General features: G+C 47.0%; 1 pseudogene; it reads right to left on the reverse strand.

Moving 5' to 3' along the window:
- Positions 1 to 5,469: 5,469 nt before the first annotated feature.
- On the reverse strand, positions 5,470 to 6,529 carry LOC113455539 (annotated as a pseudogene).
- Between the last annotated feature and the right edge of the window lie 3,370 nt (positions 6,530 to 9,899).

The following is a 9,899-nucleotide window of genomic DNA, read 5'->3' on the forward strand; positions in this document are numbered from 1 at the left end:
AAAAAAAAAAAAAAAAAAAAAAAAAAAAAAAAAAAAAAGTTAAAAAGAAAGGCACATAGATAACACACTGGAAACTGATTATCCGCAGACCAATGAAACAAGCACACCAGGGATTAGACACTATAATCATCCAATTCCATAAACATGAAGTACCTTCAAAAATTATTAAGATTTAGCTAGCCGGTGGTGGAGCGTGCTTTTAATCCCAACACTTGGAAGGCAGATCTTTGAGTTCTAGGCCAGCCTGGTCTACAAAGTGAGTTCCAGGACAGGCTCCAAAGCTACACAGAGAAACCCTGTCTTGAAAACACAAACAAAAAGGAAAAAAAATGATTAAGATTCATTTATTTATGTGTATCAGTGTTTTGCCTGCATACATGTGTGTACATGCCTGGTAGCAGCAGAAGTCAGAGGTAGCATCGGATCCCACTTGAGTTCAGGGAACAGAAGCTAGGTTCTCCTCAAGAGCAGCAAGGGCTCTTAAGCACGGAGTCATCTCTTCAGACCCTGATTTTGTTTATGTATTTATTTATTTATTTTAGACAGGGTCTCACTATGTAGTCCTGGTTGGCCTGGAACTTGTTATATAGACCAGGCTGGCCTCAAACTCACAGAGGTCTGCCTGCCTCTGCCTTCTGTGTGCTGGGAGTCATCACATTCAAATGTTTAGACTTTTAAGTTTCAAATTTTGAAAGCAAACCTCTCTCTCCCATGGCCCCAGCCCACTCTCTCCTCTCAGAGCAGCTAATCTAAGCCATCTCTGTGCAACCATTAGGAATAAACTTCCTTCTTCTGCTTGTTCTATAGAGCGCTTTGGCTGAACACTAGACTAGTTCATGGTTAGCTTACCCCATCAGTAAATAGATGTATGGAACCCCAGGAACACTTTATCATTTTATGTGTGTATGTGTTGGGTGCACACCTGTAAGGGTGCTCATTACTTGTATACATCTGCCTGCAGAGGCCGGAAGTTACCATAGAGCATCTTCCTCAATTCCTTCTCTGCATTATTTTTGAGACAAGCCCTCTCATTGAGCTTGAGTTTTTCTGTGTACCCCTGGCTGTCCTGGAACTCACTCTTTAGACCAGGTTGGCCTCAAACTCACAGATTCTCCTGCCTCTGCCTCCCAAGTACTGAGATTAAAGGTGTGTACCATCACTGCCCAGCTTTTACATTTTTTTTGGCTGTTTTTGTTATTGTTAGTTTTGTTTTGTTGTTTTTTTAGCAGAGTCTCATGATCCTAACACTGGCCTCAAACTACAGATTAATATGTAATCAAGGATGATCTTGAACTTCTGATCTTCCTGTCTCTACTTTCCAAATTCTGGGATTACATGTCTTTTTTCTGTGGCTTTATGCATGCTAGGAAGTGATCTACCGACTAAACCACATCCTCAGCCTTCTTTTTTTTTTTAAAAAATATTTATTTATTTATTTATTTATTATGTACACAACATTCTGTCTGTGTGTATGCCTGCAGGCCAGAAGAGGGCACCAGACCTCATTACAGATGGCTATGAGCCACCATGTGGTTGCTGGGAATTGAACTCAGGACCTTTGGAAGAGCAGGCAATGCTCTTAACCTCTAAGCCATCTCTCCAGCCCCCCATCCTCAGCCTTCTAATAACACTCACTTTAGGAATGAGACAGGGTTTCAATTTGTAGCCCAGGCCAACCTTGAACTGAAGATCCATTGTACCTTAGTCTTCAGTCCTGGACCATTCTCTACCTCATCTTTCAGAGTACAGGAGCCACAAGTGTGGGCTGTATTACCAGGTTCAGTTTAATTAATAAAAATTTTGATGCTGAGGATTGAACTCAGGGCTTTGTGCAAATTAGGCAATGCTAGACCATTAAGCTATAATCCCACAGTACTTATTCATTTTTGTTTTGTTTTGTTTTGTTTTTCGAGACAAGGTTTCTCTGTGTGGTTTTGGAGCCTATCCTGGAACTAGCTCTTGTAGACCAGGCTGGCCTCAAACTCACAGAGATCCACCTGCCTCTGCCTCCCGAGTGCTGGAATTAATGGCATGCGCCACCACTGCCCGGCTTAGTATTTATGTGCTGTGTATATTATTAAAAAAAAAAAAAAAGGAAGAATGCCTCATGTATGAGGTTTTCCTCTTTTGTTTTATTGAGACTGGATCTTATGTAGCTCAGACTGACTTCAAACTCACTAATTAGCCAAGGATGACCTTGAATCCTGACTCTCCTGCCTCAGCCTCCCAAAGACTAGGATTACAGGCATGCATCACTGAGCCTGGTTATTCTGTGCAGCTTTGAAGAGTTGTATGGGAAAGTAGTTGGGGTCATTCTTGTGTGCACAGGACTGCAAAGAGGGCTTGGCGCAGAAGAACCCCTGATGCTCTTCAGAGGACTCAAATTCGGTCTGCAAACTCTCCCACACTGGGAGCCTCCTGAAACTTTTCCTGGCCTCCACACACGCACAGATATACATACACAAAAATAAAAGCGAAAAAAACAAATCTTAAAAAATGAGAATATGCACATATGTGATGGTTTTCAGCCTTCTCTTGTGCTCACAAGAAAGGAAGGGGTGACCCTCCCTCTGAGAGGTTTGACAAGAGGCCTGATTCTTTAATGTCTTTGTTTCTGAAGCAGACCCCTGAGGTTAGTCATTCAGCAAAGCCCTGTTAACCATTCCCAGGACCTTCTCGTGATATGACAGGAAATGCGCTGGCTTCTCAGGGAGAGGAGAACAAGAAGCCTTTATTAGAATGTTATTCGCCAAGAACACTTTCTTAGTACAGAGCTTGGCTTTGCTCTCGGGCAACTCTGCAGGCTGGTGTGGGACTCAATCTCCTGTGGGGAAGGTGATCTGGGCTCCAGGACATGCCCAGGCTACTTGGCCATTGGTCCCAATTCTCTTCACTCACTAAATACACATCACCAAAGGCATTTTACTGTTGTTGTGTTGCTTGTTGTTATTTTCCCTCAGAGCGTGTGTGTACTTGGGGGAGTTGTGAATGTGTGTAGGGTGTGCGTGTGCACATTCATATTGTGTAGGTGGTGATAACCGGATCCTAGAGCCAGATGGCCTGGACTCAAGTTGTCACTGTTCTACTTCCTAGCTGCATGGCTCGATACAATGCAGGTGCTACGATGCATTGATGCACGTACGTGGACATCCTGTCATCACTGGAGGGATGACAAACCCTAAAGGCTTTCTGGAACAAAGGGTATCTAGACAGGAATCGAGTCTCAAGACACTTGCAGGTTAATACAGAGGCCAAGTGGCTTTGAGAGAGAGCAGCCATTAGGTTCGATTATTGGAAAAGTACCTATGAGAGTCAGAGCTTGCTCTTCTCAGATTTCAACTCAGCAATCCCGGGATCCCTGGAACTATGCTCAGCACTCGAGATGAATGAGGGCCGGAGAGAGGACATCTGCTTGGGGCCCGTGGGGGAGAGGCACTGAGATGTATAGCAAGCAGACTCTGGGTGAATGAAAAAACAGGCTCTTGACTCATCACGATTGCCAAGCCCAATGACCTGGCTTAGATTCCCAGAACTCACATGGTGGAAGGAGAGAGAAACAGCTCCTGCATGATGTTCGTTGACCTCCACATGTGCACAATGCTACTTGGATCACGCATACAATGAACGTAATTAAAAAACAGTCTCCTAAAGTGGTGGCACATACTTTTTTTTTTTGTTGTTGTTGTTGTTGTTGTTGTTTTGGTTCTTTCGAGACAGGGTTTCTCTGTGGCTTTGGAGCCTGTCCTGGAACTAGCTCTGTAGACCAGGCTGGTCTTGAACTCACAGAGATCCGCCTGCCTCTGCCTCTGCCTCCCGAGTGCTGGGATTAAAGGCGTGCGCCACCACCGCCCAGCTAATCCCAGCACTTGGGAGGCAGTGGCAGATGGATCTGTGAGTTCGAGATTAGCTTGATCTACATAGCAGGTTCCAGGATAGCCAGAGCTATACCGTGAGACCTTGTCTCAAATAAACAAGCAAATAAGTAAGTAAATTAAATTTGGAAAATGAAAGAAATAAAGAACAGACCCTGTTGAGATCTGCCAGAGGAAGGCACAATGCATCCCAGCTCAAGAATAGCTAATTCCACTGCCAGGAGAGAGAAAGTTTTTGCAGAGCAGGTGTTAGTAAGAATTGAGAGAAGCCAGGCCTGGTGGCTGGCATTATAATCCTATAATCCTAGCATTCAGGAGGCCAAGGCAGGTTTGTCTCTGAGTTGGAGGCCAGTCTAGACTAGCTAGTGAGTTCCAGGCTAACCTTGACTCTGGTGAGACCATATCAAAAATAAACAAAACCTATTAGCCAATATGAAAAGAAAGATGCCTGAGGTGGGGACACCCAGACAGTGTCACAGGGCGAAAGCCCACAGACAGTCCAGCAAGGGGGACGGAGATTGCCTTGTGTGCCTCTATAGTCTGTACCTGGAAGTGGGATAGGTCAACAGGAGCTGGGTCTTTTGGACCAAGGCCGGGCACAAAAAAGGACTTTAAATAGCCTGCTTGTATTTCTCTGCAGGAGTCATGGGACCACAATGCAGTGTTCACAGGAGGAGGAGGAGAGCTGCTCTGCTCTGCTCAGCTTCCTGCACTCCTCTCCGTGGGGAGTCAGCTGTCTGCCTAGGCCAGAGGAAGAGGACACAGGAAGGGAGGGGGCAGGGCCCGTCAGCTGACCTGGAATCCAAGCCCTTGTTGTTCCCTGGGGGCTGTTGAGGGAGTTGTCTAACATCCCTGAGATAACAAAGGCTTCTGACACTGGCCTGCAGCAGGCTGCTAGGCTCTCTGATGGTGACTAGGGAACCCATGTCGAGAATCACTGAATCATCGAGGGGGAAAAGGGCAGTATCTAAAGGGAAATGACTTGCTTCACCGCCTGCTTCCTGACTGTGGCTATGATGTGTCCTGCCACCCAGACTTCTGCCTTGAACTGGGAACCAAAAAAACCTTCCTTAAAAAAAGAAACAACAGTCTGCCAGGTGGTGGCGGCGCACACCTTTAATCCCAGCACTCGGGAGGCAGAGGCAGGCGGATCTCTGTGAGTCCGAGGCCAGCCTGGTCTACAAGAGCTAGTTCCAGTACAGGCACCAAAACTAAAGAGAAACCCTGTCTCGAAAAACCAAAAGCAGTGCTGGAGAGATGGCTCAGTGGTTAAGAGCATTGCCTGCTCTTCCAAAGGTCCTGAGTTCAATTCCCAGCAACCACATGGTGGCTCACAACCCTCTGTAATGAGGTCTGGTGCCCTCTTCTGGCCTGCAGGCATACATGCAGACAGAATATTGTGTACGTAATAAATAAAAAATATTTAAAGGCTGGCTCAGATAAGAACACTAACTATTCAGCCAGAGGTCTTAAGTTCAATTCCCAGCACCCACAGCCGTCAGCTCACAGCTTTTTGAAGCCCTCTTCTAGTGTACACACAAAGCCCACATATCATAAAACAAATACATCTTCTAAAAAAAAAAAGACTTAATTCACTTCATTTTTCTTGCATAAAGTCCTTCCATGGTGGCCACAGCTGGAGCCTGGGTCCTCTGAGCAGAGAGAATTCCTGAAAAAGAGACTTGGTGAACACAGCCTCTTTCCAGGGGTCAGGAAGTTGTAGGTCTTAGAGATGACATCAAAGGTGGCCTCGGCAAAGTTGCCCCGGATGGCAGTGCAGCCCCAGGCTGATGTGTAGCAGTCATCAATGCTGGTCACATCAGTAGCTTCTTGGGCACAATGCCAGTGCCTCCAGGGAAAGGGATGAGACGCACCAACACAGAGCCACAGCGGCCTGTCACCTTACATGGGAGAGTAGAGACTTGCCAACCTTGCTCCTTCAGTATCCTCTCCAAACAGGAACAATGGAAATGTCGGCCAAGATGATGGGTCCTTACGTGACCACTGTAGTCCCCAATAGTAACAAAACCTTGAATCTGGTCCTCTGGCCAGCCCAAGTCTGCTTCTGCACTGGCATGATCTTCTTTAAGGATGTGCCCAGGAAAAAGTTAATAACCTCGGATTCCTTGATGGGCAGGGAGAACAGGTAGATCTCCTCCAGGTACTTGATGCTCACATCCTTAACCAGGCGGCCCAGCTTTAAGACGGGATCTACTCCTTAAGCCTTACCTCCACGAGGCCCGGTGGCCTGGACCTAGGACGTGGCCTCTCAACAGGACCACAGTCCCACTTCCTCAGAAATCGCAGGGAGCCTCCTAACTAATCCTGCCCTCCAGCATCCCCCAATCTTCCAGGCACTCCTCTGCATCTCCCTTCATCCATCCGTCATTTGTTTTCCTGAAGAGGAAGCAAAAGCCTTGAGCAGGGATTCGCCTGCCTCTGCCTCCTGAGTGCTGTGATTGAAGCATGTGCCACCACTCTCCGGCCAAATAAATCTTTTTTTTTAAAAATACCTTAAATAAATAAAGGACTGGAGTGATGGCTGAGTGGTTGAGTGTTTGCTGCTCAATGGCTAGGACTGGAATTCAGATCCTAGCATTCACATAGCAACCTGATGTCCCTCAACTGCCTGTACCTCCACCTCGGAGTGGCCTCATATCCCCTCTTCTGGCTCTGCACACACCCCAAAAGGAGGCACATGCACCTTGACCAGATACATATACCTATATGCATACACATGGACTCATACGTGCACAAGTATGCAGGCACACACACACACACACACACACACACACACACACAAACATCTTTTTAAAAAGCAAAGTGATTTCATTCTATTGTTTTTCATTAATGGAAACAATATATAAAGTAGACAATTATCTGAAAAGTGTTTCAAACCGGGCATGGTGGCACACTCCTGTGATCCCTGTGGTTGGGTAATGGACTGAAGGAAGGAGAAAAAAAATTCAAAGTCATCCTCAGAAGCATAGTAAATTCAAGGCCAGCCTGGGCTTTGTCTCAGAAGACAAACAACAACAAAGGTTATCAAAGTGAAGGCCACTTTACGTCGATGGGAAGAAGGAACAGAGGGAGATCACTGGGAGGAGGAAAGAGAAGGACAGCTTAGCAAAGCTACGTAGGGAAGGAGATGGCAGGAAGGGGGGCCAGCCAACTGGGTGAAAAGTGGACTGCTTAATAACCTTGAAACTGGGAAGCCCTAGCTTCAGACGTCTGGCAAAGCGATGGACTATTCTCCGCCACTCTATCAGCTGGTGGCTAGTGAGAGGAAGGCCACTGTAGCTGCCTCTCAGATGGCAGTACTCTGGGTATTCAGATGAAGTCAGATTTTTCTAAAATGTCCTGCAGATGTCCTCGCACTAAGAAGGCTCTTCAGCAAGGGGGGGGGGGTTCTGTGGTCAGCACCAGCCAAGGGGTTACTGTGGTGAACATCAGTTACATTGTTACTGTGGTCAGCATCTGATGTGGGATTCCCCTCTGTATACTGGGAATATGCCATTGGTTAATAAAGAAGCTGCTTTCAGCCAATGGCTTAACAGAGTAAAGCCAGGTGGGAAATCCGAACAGAGATGTAGAGAGAGAGAGAGTAGTCGAGTCAGGGAGATACCATGGAGCCGCTGCAGGAGGAAGACCCCCGGAACCTTACCTGTAAACCACGAGCCTTGTGGTAAAAATCTAAAATAAAAGAAATGGATTACGATGTAAGAGCTAGCTAGAAATATGCTTAAGTTATTGGCTTAAACAGTATTGCAATTAATTTAGTTTCCGTGTGATTTTTTCGGGTCTGGGCAGCCTCCTTCTCCAAGCATCAGCATGGTTACTGTGGTCGCCATCAGTATCCTTATAACAGTCTCCAGATGGTTATTTGTATGTGGGATCTAGATTGTCTGCCTGTCACAGATCCAGCTGTCCTGTTAAACCTGTCTGACCACTTGACCCATGGCATCTGGCACCTAGGAGATAGCCCTTAGCACCTCAGCACAGGGGTTGTCCCAGTGCTTCCCCATCCCCAAACTTCGTCACTGCAGGGCCCTGCCAGGTTCTAGTAGCACCAGGGTCAGAGCACGGGACAGCCTCATTCTCCCATCGCCCGACACCTTCCAGACGGGCTCCTGCACCCTCTCATCTGGGGACTGGTCTGCACTGTAGCCGCAGGCCTCACTCCGCAGTTTTACTTCTCTGTCCTGGAAACCACCTTGGGGAGAGGATGAGAAATACAAACCAAAAAAGGTGAGATCCCTTCACACCACCACTTCCCCTTCCTCATCCTCTTTCTTCCTCTGTGGTTCTTGGCAACTTCCCTTTCCTATTTCTAGAGCGAAGAAGGGCAGAGTCTGTGGAAAGCTGACTGTGAGGCCTCTGCTTTCCGGGGTTGCCATGCAACACAGAACTCCCTCCAGTACCCAACTGAGCATCCACTTGCATGTCCCATAGACTTCTCCAATGTCATGTTCAGAAGTGACTTGGAGCTGGGTATAATGGTGTAAGGGACGTACCTACAGCTGCAGCACTGGAGAGACTGAGGCAGGAGGTTTGCAGGATTGCCATGAGTTTGAGACCAGCCTGGGTTACAGAGTGAGACTATTTCAAAACAAAAACAGCCAACATTTGAGGGCTAGAGATATGGCTTGGCAGGTAAGAGCACTGGCTGCTCTTCCAGAGCGCCTGGGTTTGATCTCTAGCACGCACAGGGTGGCTCACAACTTTCTGTAACTCCAGTTCCAGAGAACTCGATGTCCTCTTTTGACCTCGGCAGCCAATGCGCATATGTGACTCATAGACATTCAAGCAGTCAAAATATCCATGCACATAAAATAATAAACTAAAATTTGAAAGTTAAATAAAAACAATAAAGCAAAAACTGGCTGGGCCTGATGGCACATGCCAGCGGAATTAGGCAGATCTCCATGAGTTCAAGGACAGCCTGGTCTACATAGCAAGTTCCAGGCCAGCCAGGGTTACCTAGTGATTCCTTATCTTAAGAAAAAATCAAAATAAAACGAACAGAAACCCCAACAACACACACACACACAAGATAAATAAATGTAGTTCATTAAAAATCCAAAGAAGAAGCTGGGCGGTGGTGGTGCTCGCCTTTAATCCCAGCACTTGGGAGGCAGAGGCAGGGGGATCTCTGTAAGTTGGAGGCCAGCCTGGTCTACAAGAGATTGTTCCAGGACAGGCTCCAAAGCTACAGAGAACCCTGTCTTGAATAACCAAAAAAAGAAAGAAATCCAAAGAAAAATAACAGAACACACACATAATAAATAGAGCGACAACAAAACACAAACGTGAACACAGAACAAGATTCAACATTGCCCTTCTCCAGTCTGAAGGTGGCGCTGTCTTCTAATAGCTCAGCATCCTTGACTTGCCGCTCATTCACTGCTGGTGTCTGAGACGCCATGGAACCCCCGAAGGAGCCCTGAACCCATTTCTGTTTCTTTCCCTCCAGTCCTTACTGGGGTCACCAGCGGGATTTCCTTGCTTGTCCTACCCCGGCCACTCTCCCCTGCCCTGTGCACAAATCCTAGATCCTTGGCAAAGACTCTCTCACTTCCTGGGTACTTGGATAAAACACGTGAAGGACGCCGGGCGGTGGTGGCGCATGCGGGCGGTGGTGGCGCACGCCTTTAATCCCAGCACTTGGGAGACAGAGGCAGGCGGATCTCTGTGAGTTCGAGACCAGCCTGGTCTACAGAGCTAGTTCCAGGACAGGCTCCAAAGCTACAGAGAAACCCTGACTCGAAAAAACAAAACAAAACAAAACAAAAAAACACATGAAGGAGATAAAATAAGTGGGAAGGAGATGAAATTGGAGTGTCCCCATGAGAGACTGCTTGCCTATGACCACTGCCCTTGTCATGTGGACCCTGTCCTGGGCCTGCGGCCCTCTCTATTTCCAACTACGACTATGTCTTCTTGTCCTGCCTTATTAGTGCTCGGAGAAGAAATGGCTACCTGCTTGCTAATCCAGGGATACCCTGGTTGGTTATTGTCTAGTTTGCC

The sequence above is a fragment of the Microtus ochrogaster genome, chromosome 4, assembly GCF_000317375.1.
Source record: "Microtus ochrogaster isolate Prairie Vole_2 chromosome 4, MicOch1.0, whole genome shotgun sequence".
NCBI lineage: Eukaryota > Metazoa > Chordata > Mammalia > Rodentia > Cricetidae > Microtus > Microtus ochrogaster.